We start from the raw sequence: 22,651 nt of genomic DNA, 5'->3' as shown, positions 1-22,651 counted from the left end.
TTGAATCTTACCATAGTTTGAATCACAAGAACAACATAAAATAATTTTTTGAGCCGTATTCCTTGGTTTAACAATTCCATTTGTGGCACCTTGTTTGCATAGATCTGATTTATTCATGGTGAAACTAATACTTTGATAAATGACTAGCTATTCAGGCTTTAATTAAGAAGAATCAGAATAAACTGAAGTAGAAATACAGGCTTCTCGATGCTGATTTCTTTTATCTCCAAGCATCATAGATTTAGAAATATTTTATTTTGCTTCATATGTGCCCTTTTCATTGGACACAGAAATCTATTCACAAAATAAGAATTCATTAGCCAGATTTTGAGTCTGAATGATCCAAGCTTTCAGTGTGTGCGATAAAGTTAAGTTATGCAGCTCAGAGCTATTAAGAACTTACAAATGTGACCCTGAAATATATCAGTACGGCTATTTTTATAAATTCTTACAAACCAGAAAACTCCTCCCCCAAATATGTCAAGCTTAATTTTCTGCTCCGTGAAGCACAGCGAGGAAGGCAGCAAGGCCCAGTGACATTTCCACAGCGTGAGCTGCCAGCCACTCGAAGCCTGTGGCAGGTTTCATCTTCAGCAAACAGGCGGGCCATCGGTCAAGGGGAGGCTTATGTAACCCTTCCTCAGTGTTCCTCTCCCTGGTGGCCAGAGCGCTGGCAATCAGAAAGGTGGACTGGTGACCATCTGAGGAGGTAGCGTTTTCTTACAGTTATGAGCTGGAATCATCTTGATGCTTTCTGTAGGTTGCTGGCCTGACCTGTTCCATTTTTGGCTAAACTTCTAAACAAAGGGATCAGTTCTGAATGTGGATCCTTCAACTTGTGTGTGGGGGGCATGGTCTATGATTTCAGGGGTCACTGCTTCTGCAGGGTGGTCTACCTTCATTCCAAAGTCTCCTGGAGAGCTTCAATTACTACAATAACAACATGCCTCTACCTAGATTCTAATAATGCCTCAGTAATTAGATCAAATGTACAATTTGAAAAATTAGTAATGACAAGAGGAAGAGTTAAATTTAATGCAACTGGAAAACTTGTTTGTTATGAATAGAGTAGAAGAAAGGTTACAAGTGGATCTCTGCATTGTAATGGACAAAAATGCATACATGTAATGCAGCACTGATAAAGTTTTAGGGGAAAAGTGATTATCCAAATCAGTCCTGTCCTACTATCCCCAATTGGTTCCTGAATCTGGAAATGACCCTGTGAGCCCAGCGGTATCTCATTGTTGGTGACTAGTCTTAAATCAGTAAAAACTTTAGACAGCTGAAACATCCCAATGGTTACATTTAAGGAGCTGTGCTTTGCTGAATTGAGTATATGTATATGTATTTCCCAAATCAGCCTTCAATGGAAGGTGTTAATTATTTTTACCTTTTCCTTTTGCCTAAAGAGTGTTACCTTTTGGAATTTAGAAAAACATGTGATAAGCTTTGACCAAGTTTGTGATGTCCGGTGGGTAATGTAGAAACCAGCAGACACCTCAGACATCCCATATTCCATTGAGAAAAATCAGTACTTGTGTGGCTGATTCTCATGATCAATATGTCAGCTACAGATTTAGTTATAATGCTGTGTCTTCTCAGGGGAATGTGAAATCCTCAGGAAGAAACTTTATTATCTGATTAAAAGTTGAACTTTTCAGAAAAAATTCATGGATTGCCTAGTTTAAGAGATTAATTGATATTAGCAATTAGGATATACATGGAAAATTCTACTAATTTTACAATTATCAAGAGAAAATGTGATTGTTTATTTTTTAATGACAAAAATTGAAGTCCATTGTTTTACATTTTTAAGTTTAGGGGAAACTTGCTTTATAGTTGTTCTTTTTTTTTTTTTTTTTAAAAATCAACTTTGGTATTTATGCATTAAAGATATTTTGCTAAGCTATCCCAGGGCACTGAACTTTACTGTATCTGATCATGAATATTTTTCTCCATTTTTAGAAGAAATAATCACTTTAAAGAAATGGAGTAACAGTTACAACAAATGAGGTCATATATTTTACCCTATAAAGTGATAAAGCTATCCAAACTCTGTATTATCAACAAAGGAATTGAAAAATACAAACAGTTCTCTTTCTTCTGACATTTTATGATGAAATACATTCTCAGAAATCAATACTTCATTTCGATTGCATCCTTTGGAAAGCTCCATCTGATGATGTCCTGAGTAGGTTGCAAATGTTTACCTTCCATGGTCATTTCGCATTTGGGGAAGATCCAGAATTTGCATCTTGGCACATCCAGTGCATACGGTGGACGGCAGCCCCTGCACTGTTTGTCAAAGCCCGTCTTTCCTGTGGGTGGCACACGGTGGAGGTATTCATCATATCTTTGGCCACATTTTGTCTTCAGTAGCCCATAGGCCCCTCTTATCACAACTTCTAATGAGTACTCCCCAGAGATCTACGGTGTAAGAGTTTTTTCACTATGCATAGGGCTATCAGTGATACAAATGGAGCTATATAATGTAATGGGCTTTCTTATAAATGGAATATGCTCTCCTCTCTTGATTTCTTTACTCAATATTACCTTGTTGCAGCTGATCCATATTACATATGATCATAGCTAGATAGTAGCATACAACAACAGATTCATGGCAGTGCATTTTAGAAATATCTAAGGGTTTTTGATATTGTTTTGATTTTTATTCTTTTATTTTGTATTCTCCAACCAGCTCTCTCTCTTTTCTGGCCCATAGATCAACTTTCTTGTTTCTATGAGTTTGACTTTCTCTTAGATTCCAATGAGATCCTGCAGTACTTGTCTTCCTGTGTCTGGCTTATTTCATGGTATCCTCCAAATTTACTCAACCTTATGGCAAGTAGCAGGATTTCCCCTTTTAAAAAGCTGAATAATATTTTTATTATTCACATTTTCTTTATCCATTCACTTATTGAAGGACACTTAAGTTGTTGCATTGTCTTGGCTCTTGGGAACAGTGCTCAGTGAACATGAGCATGCAGACGTTTCTTCCTGAGAGTGGTTTTATTTCCTGAGGCTATTTACTGAGAAGTGCAATTGCTGGGTCATGTGGTAGTTCATATTTAGATTTTATAGGAATCTCCCGTATTAGTTTACCATTGCTAGGGCAAAATATCTTCAATATGCAACATAAAGAAGGAGCTGTTTATTTTAGCTCTGAGTTTCAGCGTTTCAGCCCAAGGAGACTTGGTTCCAAGGCAGAAACACCCTGTTGGAAGCACATGGCAGGAGAGAGCTGCACAACTGAGGGCGTGCAGGAAGCAGAGACCAGAGGAAGAGCCCAAGAGGGAGGGCGCAGGCACTGGCTACGGCCCCCACGATCACCACCTCACCACCCACCAAGATACACACTGAAGTTCTTTAGTAATCTCAGCATCTCTCAGGCCAATCAAGTTGACAGTTATGATTAAACATCACACACCCACATTGTCTGCAATAACCACACCAGTTTACAGTCCTACCAGGAGTGTATGAGGGTTCCTTCCCTTTACATGTTACATTCTTTACATAGCATCTACACTTGTTCTGTCTTGAGTTAGTACAATAACCAGTCTACCAAGTGTGAAATGCCTATCTTGTGTGTTTGACATATATGTATCGTGGCTTTTAGTTCTATTGTTGATAAACATTTACTTCTGGTAGGTTTGGCTTTTGTAAATTAAACAGGTTCTCATACACATCTTTTAGTACACATACACCCTTAATTTCTTTCGGTTAGGTACCTAGAAGCAGAATTGTTGCCCAAAGCTCTGTAAATGTTTAGAACTAGCCAATTTTACCAAGCCAGCAAACCTATTTGTACTGGCACAATTAACACATGACTTGCACTTCCTTTATATTTTCCCAGCACTCGGTATTAATTAATTTGGGCAGTCTAACCGATTTTTCTAGAAGCTGTCTTGTTCACCCTTCCTAGTGCATATTACCTACAGTATATTTGAATTAATTTAATATTTTGGTTACAATAAAATGAATTGATCAAGAAGTTTTTTCTTCCATGTGGATTTTCAGCTGATCAAATAGCTTTTATTGAAGAAACCCAGTTCACTGTTTTCTTACTAATCCTGCACCCTTGTCATAGACCCAAGTGTTTGTGTGTGTGTGTGTGTGTGTGTGTGTGTGTGTGTGTGTGTGTGTGTTTCTTGGATTGTTCTGGTTTACAGGTTACTGGTGTAAACATTTTCCTAGCTCATTTTTTTATTTTATAGAAAAAGGCAAAACAAAATTTCATAACAAGATAATAAGACAATGATAATAGCTAAGACATTGCATACTGTTATCTTTAAAGTAGTTACAAAGAGTACAAATATGGACAAAAATAATCTCCAATTGATATTAGCATGTGTTCCTTTTGCTGTGAACTGAGACACTAACAGTGTCTAACTAACTTGGATTTTTTTCTCTTTTCCTTTCCTTCTTTTCACTTTCCCCCATCCTACTTTCTTTTTGTTTTTAAATAATTTCTTCCTATTTTAATTGTCTATTGTATATTTGAGACCTTATTTAATCTTTCAGTTTCTCACACCAGGGAGATTATATGTTGTTTACACATATGAGTCTAATTTATTTCACTTATAAGTATGGTCTCAAGTTACATCCATTTATCTATAAAACTCTTAAACGTTTATCCTTCTTTCTGAGTAGTACTCTGTTACATAATTGTGCTGCTATGAACATGGGTACACATATATTGCTGTGGTAGACGTTTTTCATTCTTCTGTGGAGATACTCAGGAAGGGAATAGCTGGTTCAAATGAGACATTTTATCCTAGTTTTTTGAGGAATCTCCATACTGATTTCCTCTGTGGTTACAACAGTCCACTCTCCCACCAACATTGAAAAGATTTTCTTTTTCCCGACAGTCTGTCCAACATTTCTTGTTGGTTGATTTCTTGATCACAGCCATACTTTCTAGAGTGAAATGGAATCTCAGTGTTATAGTCTGCCTCATTCAAATGACCAATGATATTGAACATTTTTTCATGTATTTATTTGCCATTTCTATTTTTTCACCTCAGATACTCACTTTTGGATTGAGTCCTTGAATTTGAGGGGTCTGAGTTTTTTCAGTTCTTTATATGTTCTAGATAGTAGTCCTTTGAGGGGCAATTTGCTAAAATTTGTTCCTACTCTGTGAGTTGTGTTTTCATTCTGTTATGAAGCAGTGATGTGAAAAGCTTTTTATTAAGATGAGGTTCAAATTGTTGATTGTTTGAAGTATTTCCTGTGCACTTTGGGATATGTACATGAACTGTCTGCCTACCCCTATCTCAAGATTTCGACCTACTTTCATTTCCAGTAAACATAGTGTTTCTGTTTCAATATTTAGATCTTTGATCCATTTGACTTTAGTTTAATGCAGAGTGATAAACATGGGTCTAGTTTTAGTCTTGGCTTGTGGAAAGCCAGTTTTTCCAGCACCATTTATTCAAGAGACTGTCTTTTCTTCCAGTGATGTGTTTGGCCCCTTTTCAAAGATAAGGTGCTGAGTGTGTTTTTAGTTGTGTCTAATTTGTTCCACTAATCCTCAGATCTGTTTTTTTTTTCTTTTGCCCATACCATGCTGATTTTATCACAGCATAATTTCAAGTCAGGGGTTGTAATGCCTCCTGCTTTGCCATTGTTACCCAGAATTGCTTTTAGCATTCTACGTCTCTCCTATTTCCAAATGAATTTTAGAAATCGTTTTCTCTAGTTCTGTGAGGTATGGTAATGGTATTTTGATTGAGATTACATTAAATCTGTAGAACTGTTTTGAGAGTATGACCATTTTCACTATGTTGGTTGTTCCTATACATGAGCAAGGAATATCTTTCCATTTTCTAAAATCTTTAATCTCCTATTTCAGAGTAGCGTAATTTTCTTTCTTTTTTTTCATAATTTTCAACATATAGATCTTTTACTTCCTTCATTAGACTGATTCCTAAATATTTCTTTTTTTATGCTATTGTGAAGGGTGGCATTTCACCTCAGTGAGTTTGTTGTTTGTGCACAGGTAATGGTAATGAATATTTGAGTGTTGACTTTGTATCCAGCTACACTGCTTAATTTGGTTATTAAATTTAGGAGTTTTTGGTGGAGCTTTTGTGATCTTGCATGTAGAGTATCATGTTGTCTGTGAATAATAATAGTTTAGCTTCTTTTTCTATCCTTATTCCTTTCATTTCTCTCTCTTGTCTAATTGTTCTGGCTAACATTTTCAGAACTCTATCACATAAGAGTGATGACAGTGGACATCCTTGTCTTGTTCCTGATTTTAGAGTGAAAGCTTTCAGTTTTTCTCTATTTAGAGTGATGTTGGCTGTAGATTTGTCATAGATGGCTTTTAGCAGATTGAGATAAAGACCATCTACTCCAATTTTCCGTAAGGTTTTTTTTTTCTTATCATGAATGAGTATTGGACTTTGTCAAAAGAATTTTCTGCATCTGATAAGGTGATCATTTGATTTTTGTCTTGGCTCTGTTGATATGGTATATTGCATATACTGATTTGTGTATTTTGAACCATCCTTGCATTCCTGTGATGAATCTACTTGACTATGGTGTGATATTGTTGATTTGCTGCATTCTGTTTGATAGTATTTTATTGAGTATTTTTACATAGATAATCATTAGGGAGATTGGCCCGTAGTTCTCTTTTTTGGCTGGGTCTTTTTCTGGTTTTAGTATCTAAGTAAAACTTGCCTCCAGGAATGAGTAGGGAGACTTGCTTCTCTTTGAATGTTGTCAGTTTGATGAATACTGGCACTGAATTTTCTCTAAATTTCTTGTACAGTTAAGCAGTGAATCCATCAAGACATAGGCTTTTCTTTGTTGGTAAATTTTTTTTATTATGTTTTTAGTTTCATTAACTGATACTGAATTATTCAGAATTTTTATATATTCTTGATTCAGCTTTGGTAATTCATATTTATCTATGAATCTATTTCTTCTGTGTTTTCCATCCTGTGCAAGTAAAAAGTTTTGAAGTAGGTAATTGATGATCTTCTGAATTGTCACAGGATCTGTAGTGATTTCACTCTTTTCATTTCTCAGTGCATGAATTTGAATCTCTTTTTTTCCTGTTTTTGACAAGGGTTTGCTAAGGGTTTATCAATTTTATTTATTCTTTTAAAGAATAATTCTTTGTATTGTTTTCTTAGTCTCAGTTGTGTTCTTTTCTGCTCTGTTCTTTAGAATTTTCTCCCTTGTATGGACTTTGGGCTTGACTTGTTCTTCTTTTTCTGCAACTTGAGGTGCAGCATTAGGTTGTTTGTGCTCATTCTGTTTTCCTGATGTGAGACTCTACTGCTATGAATTTCCCTCTTGGGATTGCTTTCATTGCATTCCACAGATTCTGGTTTGTTTTGTCTGCGCTTTTGTTTAATTATAGATATTTTAAAATTTTTCTTTAGTTTCATCTGTGACCCATTGCTTGTTCAGGAGAGTGTTATATAATTTCCTTGTTTTTATGAAATTTTTGGTTTCTTTTGCCATTAATTTTCAGTTTCATTGAACTATGATTGAATAATATGCATGGGATAATTTCAGTTTCTTTGCATTTACTTAAGCATGTTCTGTGGGCTACTGTATGGTCTAGTTTAGAGAATATCCTATGTGCAGCTGAGAAAAATGTGTATTCTGATGATGCTGCGTGGAGCACTCTGTAAATACTAAGTCCATTTGTGCAGAGGTTTGGTTCAGTTCTGATATTTCTTTTGTGTATTTTTGTCCTTTTGATTTATCTCTTTGTGACAATGGGATATTAAGGACCTCACATTTCATTTGTGTTATTAGTTACTTGATTTTTCATGTCTGTTAATATTTGTCTTATATAGTTGGCTGCTCCCATATTTTGTGCATATGTATTTATGATTGTTATCTCTGCCTCTTGAGGTTTTCCCCTAACAGCTGTATAGTGACCTTCTTTATCATTATCGGTTTGAAGTTCACATGGTCTTCAAACAGAATAGCTGCTCCTTCTTTTTCCTCAGTTCCTGTTGTGTGTATTAATATTTTCCATGCTTTGACTTTAAGTGTATGAATTTCTCTTTGAGTTAAATGTGTTCCTTGTATACAACATATTGTTGGATCTTATTTCTTGATACATTCTATCAGTCTGTTTATTTTGATTGGTGATTTGAGGTCTTTTGCATTTGCAGTTATAACTGGTACATATTGGCTTGTCTTTGTCATGTTATTTTCCTGATGTTGGTTCCCTGCTTTTTCCCTGTTTAATTGCTTGTGTTGCTTGGCAGTTTCATTCCCTTGTTGTTCTTGGAATTGTGGTCATTTACCTCTGTCTAAATTATCTTCCAGTACTCTTTGCAGAGTTGGCTTGGTGGTCTTTATTTCTCTGGGTTTAGTTTTATTTTGTTTATGGATAATTTGACTTTCATATGTATCACTATTCTGAATGTCAGATTCTGTTCCTATTCTTGGGAAATTTTCTGCTAAGAATTCCGATGACAGTCTTTGTATATCATTCATGTTGACTCCTGCTTTTTTCATTGACACTGATCACTATTGTTTTTCTTTGCATTGTCTTGCAGCTGTTAAACTGTTATTTCTTTATCCCTTATTATTTTTAAGAGATCTTTACTCTTTGTGATCACTAGCCATAATCCTGTCTTCAAAGTATGAAAGTCTATTTTCAGTTTTGTTCAAGTGGTTTTTCCATCTTTCAGTGGAGTTTTCAGTTTCCTGTATCTGTTTGACTCTGTTGCGTGCATTCTATTTGTTTCCTTTATTGATCATTCACAATTTCTTTCATTTTTTTATTGTCTTCTATTTTTTTTTTTTTTTTTTTTGTACTAGGGATCAGACTCATGACCTCATGTTTTCCAGGCAGGCGCTTATACCACTGAGCTAAATCCCCAGCTCCAGTCCTCTATTTTTAAAAAATCTATCTTTACTTTAGATTTGCTGAACATTTCCTTTATGATCATTGTCATTTCCTTTTTTACCTGAGAGATTATTTCTGATCTGAGTTCCTCTATAGCCTTATAGATTTGTTCTTTACTTCACATGCTAGCATTTCAGAAATTTCAGGTGTGTGTCTTCCATCTTCCTGGATTTGTCTCCTAGACTGGTTCTTGGAGGTCTGAGATTGCATTTTGCTTCTGAATCTTGTCATTTTTTATTTCAAAAATTTCTATTTTGTTTTCTCTTTTGATCCATGTAAGTTTTTTGCAGTAGTAGCTATATCACTATTATCAAGACCTCTCTAGGGAAAGTCTATTCTTCAAGGTTGTCTTCTGTGCATTGAAGATTCTTAGTTTGTGTCTGTCCCAAGATCCTACCTTCCATGTTAATTAAGAGTGAGATGTTTATATTATTTTGGCTCAGTCCCCAGTCCTTTGGTGCTGGGTTGTGGTTATTACTCCAGAGCTTCCCTGTATTATGACAGAAGGAAGAACAACTTATTACAATAGATACAATATCCTAGTTTAAGTAGTATAATTAGTAATAACAGTAGCATAAAGCACAATTTGGAAACTGATAAACTGTGGTAATTATTAATTTTTTACCTTAAACCATAGGGCCAAATTTACAAGTATGTAACAACTGATTGTGAATTGGGAGCTTGAATGCAAAGCAATTCCCCTTGATAGAATGGTTTTACTCTGTGGTGGGGTAACTTAGAAACAAGGCTGGAGGACAAGGGATGATCACAGAAGCTTGGTAATCTAGAGAAGAGGGCATCAGAGAAATAACGAAGGAGGAAGCAAGGGGTTATCTAAATGTGAGTTCTGCAGATGGAGTTCTCCTTAACCATTTAGAAAAGAGAAAAAAAGTAAAAAAAAAAAAAAAAAAAAAAAAAGAAAAGGAAGCAGAAAAAGAAGCTTCTGTCCCCTGTGTCTTGTCCCCAAGCACAACACTGGTTTCTCTAAGTTGCCACCTGTTGACCCCTGTTGTCACAGTTGCTTTACCTGGAGCCCAGCAGCCAGAAATGGAGGTGCAGATCTCTCCCAGCTCATTTTTGGTTGACAGCAGAGACTCCCTCAATTTCATGTAATATTGCTAGATTTCTGTCTTCTTTTTATTCTTCATTAGTCTTATTAAGGATTTCTGGAAAAAATCTTTCAGGATAATTGTTTTTTTATTTGCCATTACATATTTATCTTTTGTAAACTCAACTGATTTATATACTTATTATGAACCCTTTCTTCCACTCACTTATGTTCTTTGAATTGAGTTTATGATTCTTTTTTTTTTTTTTTTTTTATCTTTTTGAGACAGGGTCTCACTGTGCAGTTCAGGCTGGCCTTGAGCTCACTGTGTAGCCCAGGCTGGTCTCGAACAATCCTCCTGCCTCAGCCTCCCGAGTGCTGGGATTACAGGTGTGAGCCACCATGCCCGACTATGATTCTTTGTAATGTATTTTTAAAAATGATTTTATACTATCACTTTGAAATAAGTTGAAACTTTAAAAAAATCTTCAAAAATATAGAGTTCCTATCAACCTAATACCTGGCTTCACCAAGAGTCAGCATCTTATATAGCTGGCATAATTACAAAATTATGAAATCAGTAGTGGTACAATGTATAAACCTTTTTCAGATTTTTCCAGAAGTTGTTTTTCTGGTTCAGGATCAACTCCAGGATCACCTATTGCATTTACTTGCCATGTTTTTATTCTCTGTTGAATCAAAGAACTCTTTACATTTTATCTTTCATGACTTTGATAGTGTTGAAGAGAGGTGGACAGTTGTTTGGGTTTCTTATTAAATTCAATTATTCACTTTTGTCTGAGTGCTGCAGAAGCTGCGGTGTGACTTTTGGTTTAGGAGATACACGGTGTAGATGGGCTCATAGCCACTGACTGAAGTTTTCCCAATTGACCAGGGTGGAGTCTTTCAATCCCTCCTCCAATAATTCACATTTTTATCTCTTGTACTGAATAAGTATTTTGAAGGAGGCAATTTGAGAGGGTGCCCGTATCCTTTTATTATTTATTTTTGCCCATTCATTTTAACTTCCATCAACAATTTTTGCTTTTGAAACAGTTAATATTACAGTGTTTGCAGGACTGTGATTTTTCTAGCTCCACCCATAGTTTTTAATTTGAATTCTCCAAGGATATTTTCTCATCCTTATTGGTTCACTTAATTTCTCATTCGTACTACAGATGTGAAGATGTTACTCCATGGAGAAACCCCATTGCTATTAGATCCTTACCTGCTGTTGACATTATTGTATGCTTTTTTTTTTTTTTTTTTTTTTTTTTTTTTTTTTTTTTTTTTGTACCAAGGATCGAACTCACGACCTTATGCTTGCCAGACAGGCGCTTATGCCACTGAGCTAAATCCGCAGCCGCCTTTTTTCTTTTTTCTTTTTTTTACATTGTTGTAGACTTGGCTATTGGTGGCACCTTCAAAATATACTGAAGAAATGTGATTAATAATCAGGACTTGAATGCTGGGTGTTCTCCTAGCTCCTTTTTTTCCCACATTGATTTTAGGTCTTTCCTTTCTTTGCATGGCTATGAGAGAAATACGTGTATATATTCATACTCACATGAGTGCTCTTCTGTATCTATTTTGTATTTTTTTATGCATCTGTGCACACATATTCTTGAGTTTATGCTGATATATCCTTTTCTACTTCAGTATTACAGGGCTTATTCTAGCTAATTTCCTTTCCTCCTCTTTTTAACACTAAGACACTTTGTTCTCAGAATGATCAGCATATGTAATCCTTTGTCCAGTCCTCAGATGTATAGAGGAAAATCTCACAACTGCAGTTTCAAACCACTGTGAAAGTCTTTAGACAGACTGCAGTGTGTCCAGACAGTTGGCTTTGTCTTTAACTAGGGTATGTGGTCTCAGTACTGCTTCTGAAAATTACTTAGATTGATTCAGTCTTTTCTCAGACACTTCATTGTGGTTATTTCTTTGTAGTACAATATATATGAAGAATACTAATTTCTAAATATTAACCTTGTATCTTGTTGTCTTACTAAATTCTTTTATTGTTTGAGGTAATGTCATTATTAGTTGTATTTCCCTGTATCATATTGTATAGCAATTCTAATGAAGATGGACTTAGGATTCAGGAGCATATATTTTTTCTTGCTAAGAAAGTATCCATTACATTTGTTTTCTTCAGTATCTTTATAGTGAGTGAATGTCAAATTTTATTAAGACTTTCTAATGCATGTAAAATTACTTATTTTGTGTATGACAGTAACATATTCCTGTTGGGAAGCCATGTGTTTCTCTGGAACAATTGTCCCTTTTGTCTTGATTATTTTTATTTTGAAATTTAATTCCTCCTGTCGTTTCTCATGTTGTAGAATTTTGCCACTCCTATCCACCCCATTTTCTCTTGATCAAGTTAACCAACAGTTTATTTATTGTTCAAAAATCCACAGTATTGATTAATGAAATGACTGTTTTCTGATTTTTTAATCATTAATTTCTATCCTTTGTCTTTAATATTTCCTCCCATATATAGTCATTTTATTCAGCCAGAAACTCCTGAATTTATTTATTTTAGATCTTTCATTTATCCTCATGGAATGCTTAACTGATCTGCAGAAACTGCGTGACCCCATTATATCACAGCAGGCTTTTTGTGGAAATTAACCAGCAGATTCTAAAAGTTACTATATCTTCCTTGAATATGAAAAAGACCAGAGACAACATAGACTTTGAAAGTCAGACAGATATGGCTGAAGTCCCAGTTCCACTCTTACTGTCTGACTTTGGCAAATTCCAGTGACCTGATTCTCGGTTTCCTCATTTATAAAACAGAAATGGTGACATCTCACCTGGCGATTGAGATAATGTCTAAGCACTGTGCCTTACACTGTGTGCTTACAAATTGGCCTGCTCTCTGTCTTCTTCCTAAGTTTTAACCAATAACAACAGCAGATAAAACAGGGGTGGGGTGGGGTAGTGTGTGAGCGCTCTTTGTTGAACATGGTCGAGGACATGTGGCCTTCCCTTTTCTCATCTTGGTCTTTGGCAGGGTGTATATAGTGTGCTCCAAGAAGCTGGGTTGGCCTCCGGACTGTGACATGAACAGTGATCATCTGACTCCAACCTCTACTCTCTCTTTTCTTTTAATTTTATGATGTACACTTGTTCTCTCTTATCTGTGGTTCACTTTCAGCAGTTTTAAATATTCGTTCTCAAATATAGCATAAAAACATTAAATGACAAATTCTAGAAATGAGTTACTTTGTACGTTTTAAGTTGCACATTATGTTCTGGAATGTAATGATATCTTGTGCCACTAGCTCAGCTCTGTATGGGATATGGATCATCTTTATCCAGAGTATCCACACTGTGTATACTACTCACCTGCTAGGCACTTTGGAGATAGGTTGGGTTTCAGATAAAATGTTTCTTTGTCACAATGGGTGTTCAAGTCACCCTTATTTTACTTAATAATGGCCTTAAAGTGCAAGAGTAGAGATCTTGGCAATTTTAACACTTTTTATTGTTCTATTGTGATTGTCCAATTTTATTAGTGGTTGTTGTACATTTTTTACTGTACTTAATTTATAAAGTAAATTATACCATACTTTGTATGTTCAAGGAAAAGCCACAGTATTTACAGGTTTGAATACTACCCAGAGTTTCAGGAATTCCACAGGATGGGGTACTGGAACTGCTGTGTGTTTACCTGCGTTTTACTTACTATGTAGTTCATACTCTTGGTGACTAGAGCAGCCTGCCTCTGAACCACTTGTCAAAAGATACAAATAAAGCTACTAGCCCTGTGATAAATATAAATAATACTGAACACTATTGACACAACTCTATTAACAGTTTCTTATTTTTGTCTCCTGTGTTTTAGCAAAGGCTGAGCAGTACTTTGAGGCCCTTCAAGTGATCGTCGCTGAGACCTTTGCTTTGAACACTTTCCTGAAAGGGCCGGCATCTGTCCACTTTGCTCAGCTGTAATCCCAGGTTGATGGAGCTCTTGTGGAGGAAACAGCACTTGACTCCTGAGGACTGGTAAGTGGAATAATACATTTCCTTCTTGCTGTCATGGCCTATTTTCACACATTCCTGTTTTCTTATAAATTGGAAACTTATTAGAAGAATAAGTACATGATGAAGGGGAAAATAGGCTCTCCCAGAAAGTCACTGGAACATTAATTGTGATGCTCATTAGTAGCCAGGTATATACTGATGTATTTGAAGTTGTCTTTATTACTTGCGTAAAGCATAGGGAGTTAGCATTTCATGTAATTTCATGACAAGCATACTTGTTTTTGAAAATAACTGTGGTACAGTTCTGTGAAACCTGTAATTGCTAGTCTGTGTTGTTTTAGCTGCTATAAAATCAATAGCTGTAAAATGGAGAGTCATCTCCTTGAAATTGCTTATGATGAAAATGTACCTATTGTGATTATCTGTATGCAAATTTTTCTCCAACTGAGTTTCCCTTACAGGTTTTGCAAGTGTACATAAGTTTACCTCTGAACATCTCGTCCTCAGCTTCACAATTTTCTGTGCAATATACTAAATTGCTAGGGGCTCCTGTCAAGAGTTAATTATCCAAACAAAGAATTCAGTCTGGGAAAGGACAGTCACCTAGAATCTATGGCAGAGGAGGAGTAGTTTCTGCAGGGTCACTTCAGAGAGAAGAAGATGAGTGAAAGGTGACTGCATACTTTGCAAAGTTCATGCTGAGAACAGAAGCTGAGGAATGAAAACAGGGACATGACATGGGTGCCCAGAGGATAAGAAAGATCAATTGAAGGTCTCCTCAAACATGCTAGTTATTCTGTGTCTCAAAGATCTGAGACTGAAGCCCTGACACAAGACCTCTGAGACATAACTCAGAGGCTGAATATTTAGGGGAGAGACTAGATCTCTTGAGATACATAATCATCCATGATGTTAAACAAGTTCTGAAGCTTTTGTGTGCACTTGGGAGGGAGGGAGACCCCAGAGTGATCTGTAATCCAGGCTTGGTGACAGGAACCTGGAAAGACTGGTGTGTGGAGAGCCCTGCTATGGCACAGTGCCTGCGAACCTGGGCTCTGAACAAATCGGTTCTCCACTTGGATTCCTTGACTCTGTTACCCTTTGGCCATGAATCCTGGAGCCACAGTGAAAATTAAATGAGCTAATTTATAAAGAGTGCTTAATACTGAGCATGGCACACAAGAAATGTTAATAAGTGGGCATTATTATATTAAGCAATTGTACAAATAATTATAAGGTGATCTTGACCTTAGTGCAGTTTTGTCTCTGAGCACTTAAACTTCAGCTAACTCTCCTGCCATGTTGACTTTTCCTTAGTAGCCAGTCATAGTTAGGAAAGTATCACTATATTTTTTAGGGGTTTTCAAAGTTGACACTTTTATCTACCGTGAAGATCATTGTATTTAAAATTTTATCACCTCTGCATGACACTTTCTATCATCTACTGGCTGAATATTGGGTAAATTAACTTTACTAAATCTCCTTATTTTGGAATGGGAACAGTATACTGTCAGAACGATCATGCCTGTTAAATAAGATGCCGCACTCTGCAAGACACAGTAGTACGTGATTCACGTCTGCTACAAACAACATCGCCACTACTGTGGTTATTATGATTACTCTTCTTCAGCACAGTCTTACCTACCTCTGATGCGACTGTTGATTTTGCCAGTTTTAACTTGTGAAATTTGAAACAGAATGTTCAGTAGAGTTCCTAGTTAAATATTAATATATTAAAAATATCTGGGCATGTTTTCCCTTTTGAAAAGTTGAGATGTTATCCTTATTTGATGTATTTCCTTAATACATGTGTATCAAATGCAAATGGATTTATTTAATGCAGCATCTTCAGTTAAGTAAAAAATCTCACCTTGTGACATTACTGACTTAGTTCCAAGGACAATTGCTTTGAAACTTCCAGACTTGGAAACTTTTCCAGGGAAAATCATACAACTTCCATTACATTAAATTTGGATGCTTTTTGATAGCAGATTTTTTTCCATCTCCCCCTTATTTATAACTTTTAGTGACCAGGCTTTTGAATCTACAAAACTCTTAAATAGTATATAATCTGGGTATCACTACTCTCTCATTTTTTTGATGTTGATTGCTATAGTAGTTATTGATAAACTGAGTGATTTATTTTATTGATTTTGGATTTATTAGGAAGATTTGAGAGACAAAAGTCTTTTGATACCTAATAACTATAAGAAGGTTGTGGGCTGGTGAATTTTCCTTTTATATTATTTGTAAAACTCAATTTTATATAGTAATAGCAAAATGTTCAGTGGAGTTTTCAGCAGATTTACTAGGAGGTCTCCCTGTAGGTGCATGGAAAATGGAACAGTAAAAATTCACTACAGTAGAAAAGGAGGGATGGTGGTCAGACAAAGAAGAGGAAAACGGTATACAAACCTCTTCTACTTTTTTATGCTTATCTACAAATGAAATCTTTGCATAAGAGAAAGGTCACTAGATTGAAAGTTAGTGGAACAACTTCCTGTGACTTTAGGCAACTCTTTATCCAGGTCTCTTGAGCTTTACCAAATTGTAGAAATTTAATGAGATGTTTGGGAGGTGGTTTTTTAACTTGAAAGTTCTGAAAGAATGGCTCATGTGAATGTTGCTGTTCCCAGTGGCATAGCACAGAAACTTTTGTTATAATGATGTTAAGAATCTCAGGGTTAAAGGATCTCAGTGGTAGAACATTCCAAAGTGGGCATTTCAGTAGACCTGACATTACAGTGAGCTATCTCCTGTATGAGCCTCCTGCCTCCTGCCTTCCAGGTGTAGGGATGCGTCTCACTCATTGGCAGGATTTGTTGAAGAAGGGATGGTATTGACGGTCAACTTTGCATTTTCTTTAAATGTTAAATCCACCTTAGATCATTGAGCCCTGAAGATGTAGAACTTCTGTCATTGATGTCAGGGAAATTTTAAGCAAGGCATAAGGAAGAGTCTATCATGGTGGTGTGTCTGATGAAGTGAGTTGGAGTTACGCATATTCCACCGTAGAAATAGAAACTGTGGTGATCTCCTTATGATTAGTGACCAGGAACTATAGTGAATTCATAAGAAACATTGCTCATCCCGTGTGGGCTGTGCTAATGGACACCAGCAGGAAGTTTCCGGTGCAGAAGTAAATTTGGTCCTGACTTAGCTAGATGAGTTTGTAATTCAAGAGCGTGGAGTCAAGCTCTACTATCCATTTTAGGCTATTTACATTTGAAAAATCACCCTCTAATATTTGAACCAGCACCTAAGTGGCCTATAAAATGATTCATAGGTGACTACACGGGGAAAACATTCTATTTGCATAATCAAATGTGAAATTGGTGATGCAGTAAGAAATATTGAGGCTCTAATTTTATTTAGCATCTTGTTCATGCAGCTTTCATCCTGCTTATTATCCTGTCACGGCACAGGGCATACACTCCGGGGCTCACAGCTTTATTGATTCATTTTGTTATCCTTGCACCCAACCTCGGTTCTTGAGAATAATTGGTGCACTATAAGTATTTACGATGCAAATGATGAAGGACAAATAGAATCTGGCTAGGGTTATTTAACTAGCCATCATTATAATTAAGAAGAGACTTTTTATTTTCTCTTTGACTGATAAATTCTGTAATTGATTTATTCACTCAAGAAGGGTGTATTGGACATACATACACATGTGCTCAGCACTTCCAAGATGCCAAACTATCAGTAAGCAAAATTGACAAAAAATCCCTACCTATATGGGCCTTCTATTTTAGTTGATTCAAAGCCTACTGGCCAAACTTTTAAGCACCTTGAAAATAAAAGCATGGAAGCATTTTCAAGTCTTTATTTATCATCCTAATTTTAAAATAAATTTCCTAGACATTGAAAAACAAGGGGAAAATTTTGCAAACTATTCAAAAGTCTGTGAGTTAAGTCTGAGCAGAGCATTGCCACAGATGCTAAACCTGGCTTGAGGGTGGTTTCCATTATGCATCCATTGTTGAATCAGAAATTCCGCAGCAATAAAAACTGAGCTTCACTCTGTAGTTTTCAGCTTTGTTTTTAAATGTGATAGTGTTTCAAATACCATTATTCTTTAAAAACAAAACAAGAAATGCAGAAGCAACAAGGAGTGTTGAGATAAAACAAGGAGAATAAAACAACACCCGAAAGACACTGTGACAGCCGCACTGAAGGATATAGTGTCACAGTAGATTTCCTGTTAGCTGGTAAAGTATGAAATAAATAAATGAAGATGACCACGTAAGAAAGAGTCACAGTCTAACACTCTCAGTGACTCTTAGGAGGAAATGGTCAGTGTGTACGTATTTATTTTTTCTTTGTTTGGGCTGACATTCTTATCATGATTAACATTTAACTTTTTATCATGATTAACAGCTCACCAGAATGTATAATTCTTGTAGAGTACTAGAGTTAAATATTTCTATATGAAATATCATTTATTTATAAATTGTTCTTACAATTTTAAAAGACAGTTTTAAAAATACAGATGTAGGGGATGCTTAGCCTGTTAGTTTATCAAATATCAAACTATTACATTTGTTCTTTTTTGAGACTGTGATGCTGATATAACTAGGTTGCAGCTTCCCCTGGGGTGGTTTACACTTCAAGAAAAAAAAAAAAGTGAAATAATTTTGTACAACAGTCTAATGTTTTCTTCGTTTAAGACCCTTTGTTTAATACATCTGCATGTGACCTGTTAATATCAACATGCACTCTAAAATAAAGTGGAGCAGATATTAGGCTTTGAACTGCTCAATGATTCAGGCCCACGGGAGAGAAGATTAGATGCTCCAGGGTCATTTATTTCATTGCAAAGACCAGAAACCTGGCTTTGGTGATGGGGTTTCCTGGGATGATCTCTAAGGCACGTCTTCGGGATGTTCCAGGACCTGCCCCACAGGTAGACAGGTAGCACGCTCTGTGGATCCCATGAGTTTTCTGGAAAGGATCAGCCCTCATTGATTCACTGCCCAGTGAGCAGAGATTAGCAGGGTGGAGTGGCCTGGGTGTGGCAGAAGTCCCCAGGAAGGGGTCTGGAGAAAGAAAGGAAGAGGGCGGGGAGAGAGGCCCCTACAGCACCTGCCTCTGCTGTAACAGGTGTGGCAGAAAGTGCTAATGGCACTTAGGGGCAGGCTGGCATTTAAGTTTTACTTTGGTGCTTTTTGCATGATAAATTGAGAGCTTATTTTTTGCTGTATCAATTTGTGTCCTAAATGGCAATGCCAACCAACCAGTAGTTACGTTTCTAAATCATAAAAATGTCACAAATGATTCATGGCATATATTTAATATGCACACTTTAAATACCTGAATGTGATAAATTGCTGATAGAATTTTAAAATCAGAAGTCCAATGGAGTTTACATTTTTTCAAACACCATCGCATTTAAATGTCTAATTGCCTCCTTTCAGGTACACTCTGCACCAAAAATTTTAGAATATTTGGTTCTCACGGTCTTAGAACAGGATGTGAGTAATTTTGCTTTCCTTGTTTTATATTCTCAAGTTTAGTGCACAGTCATTTCTTGGTGTCGTCTGGGGCTTTGATTCCGCAGCCCCCTTTAGTTATGAAAATCTTTAGGCATTTGTGTCTCTTGTAGAAAATGACATAAAATTCACATCAGACCTACATGTCTTCCCTCATATTTTACATCATCTGCAGATTATTTACAGTGCCTAATACAGTGTATGTACTGTGTATTTTTATAGTATATTGTTTAGGAAGTAATGACAGAAAAATATGTATGTACGTTTTGTGCAGAGGTGAAATTTTCCAAGTGTTTTCAGCCTGTGGTTCATTGGGTTTGTGGATGAGAAACCCACAGAGTAGGTCCATCTGCTAAACCCAGTACTTCAGGTCCTACTAAAACAAGTTTACATGCTCTGATAAGGTTGTTGGCTTTTTAAACTATTAACTTATGTATTCAACAATCCATAATCTGCGTTCCCTGCTGGTGATGCTGGGGTGGTACTTAACTCTCTCCCTCAGTGTGTGGCAGTGTTGGGAAAGGGGCGGTGACATAGAAACAGCTTTATTCCGCTTTGCTACTGAGTGCATTGATCCTGCTCATGCTTTGGGATGCTTCGTGACAACCACGTGAATTTCTGTTTCGGTTCTGAACGTTTCTACCCTGAAAACATTGCTCCTCATCGGATAACTGTTTATTGCTTTGTCAACCAGTTTTGAAATTTATTTTGATAAATGACCTGCTTATTGCCTTATTATATGTTCTTGTTGTCCTTTGGCCTTTAATGCATAGAGCGAGATTCTTGAACCAATAATTTGTTTCATTCAAGAATAGCATTAGAGTCTCAGTGTATCTGTTGCATGAAATGATATATGAAATCACATTCAGTGTCAACAGTTATTCGAAGCCAACTGTACATGCTAGTGAGCTTTTATAAATTCCCCCTAGATTTCTTTATTATTGCTTGAGTTGTTTCCAAAGAGTTGGAGTAGTACTAGGGTGTCCAGCATAGTTATATTTCCTGTAATGTAGACAAAATCAAATGTCAAAGGATCGTATTGCATCTATTCAAAAGCATTCTTCAGATAAAACCCAGAGGCAGATGGAAGTGTGTCTGAAAGTGGAGATGGCACTAGTGATTGTAGTCATGCCATTAAAGCCTTCTTTCCTCCTGTGTCCTAAGAAAGCAGGAAACCTCTCCCTGATGCATTTTGTTTTCCAAAACAGTTGCTTCTTCAGGAGAGCATCCTTGGAGCTTCATTTGTATCATATGAGGCTGCCCAGGGCGTTCCCGTGGTCCCTACACTCAGTATAGGACTCTTTGCAAACCTGTTCTCAAGTGACGTCAGGAATCTTGCAACGTCTTTCCAACTGTAGCGTTCCAGTTTGTGGTGGCAGTCGGGAGAGCTTCTGCAGCAAGGATTCAGGGGAAGAAATTCCTGGTAATTCACATCTCTCATGGTACACGATCAAGAACTTGGTTACCTCATATTTTTTGATCCACTTGTATGCAAATGGTATGGCATTGCTGTTACAAAGACTTCAATTGGTACTTCCACTGTCATACAGATTACAATGGGAAACAAAGTGGTGACATTTCGTGCATTTATTAATTTATTAGTGTTTCCAGGTCAAAATGTATTTTGAGTGTCCTTGTATATATGAGAGAGTCAGAGTCAAAGGAAATATAACTTGGCTTCTGGTTCTTTTTTAACCTAGGGATGTGGTGTTACAGAAATCATAACTACAAGTTGTTCCCCTCTCTGTATCAGAAGCAATTTTACACATTTTTTTCTGTTTGAAAGTGGTTGTGGTGGTCAATGGAACATTCCCTAAAGGGAATGTCCAGTCCATCTTGAGCAGCACCTGTGCAGTGGAGCTTGCATGCTTGGTTCTTTTAGCACCAAGTATTCATGGGAAGAGGCTGAGGCTCACCTGCTAGTGATAATAAATCTGTGGCCTGATCACCAGCCACCATCCAGGCCCAGCAGCAAGGCTGAGACCAGTGGAACCCAACCCAATCTGGACAAAACTGCTCAGCAGAATCATGAGCTGAATAGCCCTAGTCAGCTATTGAATTGTGGGATGGCTTAATTAAGAGTATGGGCAAACTGGTACAGAGAGTTGAAAATACCCCACTTGCAAAACAGTTACAGGAAGGCACAATAATATGTGGTTAAATATCACCAAGTTTAGGTTGTCAGAATTTGTGATAAACTTTTATGAACATGGAGAAATTGAGGGAAAAGAGGTTAGATGTAAGTCCAGTTTTTAAAAACAAATTGAAGTTTAGTATGCAGGAAAATATTACAGGCAAGGAAGACATGAGTTAATGTCAGCGCTGCTGAGAGACCAGCAGATTGGGGCTTGAATGTAAAATGTCGCTTTGTGGTCAGTTTGGTGGAGTCTGTCAACAGATGCCCTACTTTTCAGTTTCTAGGGGTCTTACTCACTTTCTCATTGCTGGGACAAAGTAGCCAACACCCACAGCTGAAAGAAAGATAGATTTGGGGGTTTTCAGATTCAGTCCTTAGCTGGCTCCAAAGCAGGAAGGGCATGGTGGAACGGCCTGGCGGAGGACAGCTGCTCACCTCATGATGGCCAGGAAGCAGAGAGAGAAGCCAGGAGCTGCACAGAGAGACGCACACTTCCAGGTCATGCCTCCCACCAGGTCCTGATTCTTAACATCACATCCATCGGCTTACAACACCCTTGTGATCCAGTCACCTCCAAAAGCCTCCTGTGGAAACTCGAGCCTTTGGGGGACTGTTTGCCATCCAAACCAGAGCAGCAGCTTTCCTCTCAACCCAGACATTCGCAGTGGCAGCCCCAGGAAAAAGAAAACAAAAGATCTTCAAGTAGCCTTTCCTCTCGTACTGGTTAATTCTGCCTCTAGTTTTAAAACAACATCGAAAAAGAGTTGGATTATGTCTCTGTACTGAGACAAAGACTGGGAAATGCGTTTTTAAAAATGAAAGTATTTATGTTTTTTTACTAAAATAATCTGTGCAATCCTTAAAATGTTTCTTGCATGTTCTATACCAACTCCCCACTGTCTGTGTGACCATTATGCACTGCACATGTATACTAATAAAAGCATATGAAATATTTATTATTCTCAGTTTCAAACTAGAAACAGATATGTATTAAAGGAATGCATATATATTTGCTGTAACTCTTGTCTTAGATCTTCCACTCACAGTACACAAATACCATCAGTCTCTATTGAAATTATAAACCT

The 22,651-nt window shown here is 36.8% G+C and overlaps 1 protein-coding gene across 5 annotated transcripts in view; it reads left to right on the top strand.

Moving 5' to 3' along the window:
• Positions 1–22,651, top strand: part of Dlgap1 (DLG associated protein 1) — a 758,966-nt gene that overhangs the window by 97,337 nt on the left and 638,978 nt on the right. For all 5 annotated transcript variants that reach the window (XM_063231907.1, XM_063231906.1, XM_063231905.1 and 2 more), the window contains exon 2: positions 13,795–13,955. The gene's annotated coding sequence lies outside the window, so the exon portion shown is untranslated. The remainder of the gene's footprint in view (positions 1–13,794; positions 13,956–22,651) is intronic.

This window comes from Cavia porcellus, unplaced genomic scaffold, assembly GCF_034190915.1.
Source record: "Cavia porcellus strain 051 isolate PalLab524CR breed Dunkin Hartley unplaced genomic scaffold, mCavPor4.1 scaffold_20, whole genome shotgun sequence".
In the NCBI taxonomy this organism is placed as follows: domain Eukaryota; kingdom Metazoa; phylum Chordata; class Mammalia; order Rodentia; family Caviidae; genus Cavia; species Cavia porcellus.
This window is presented reverse-complemented; position numbering and strand designations above follow the sequence as displayed.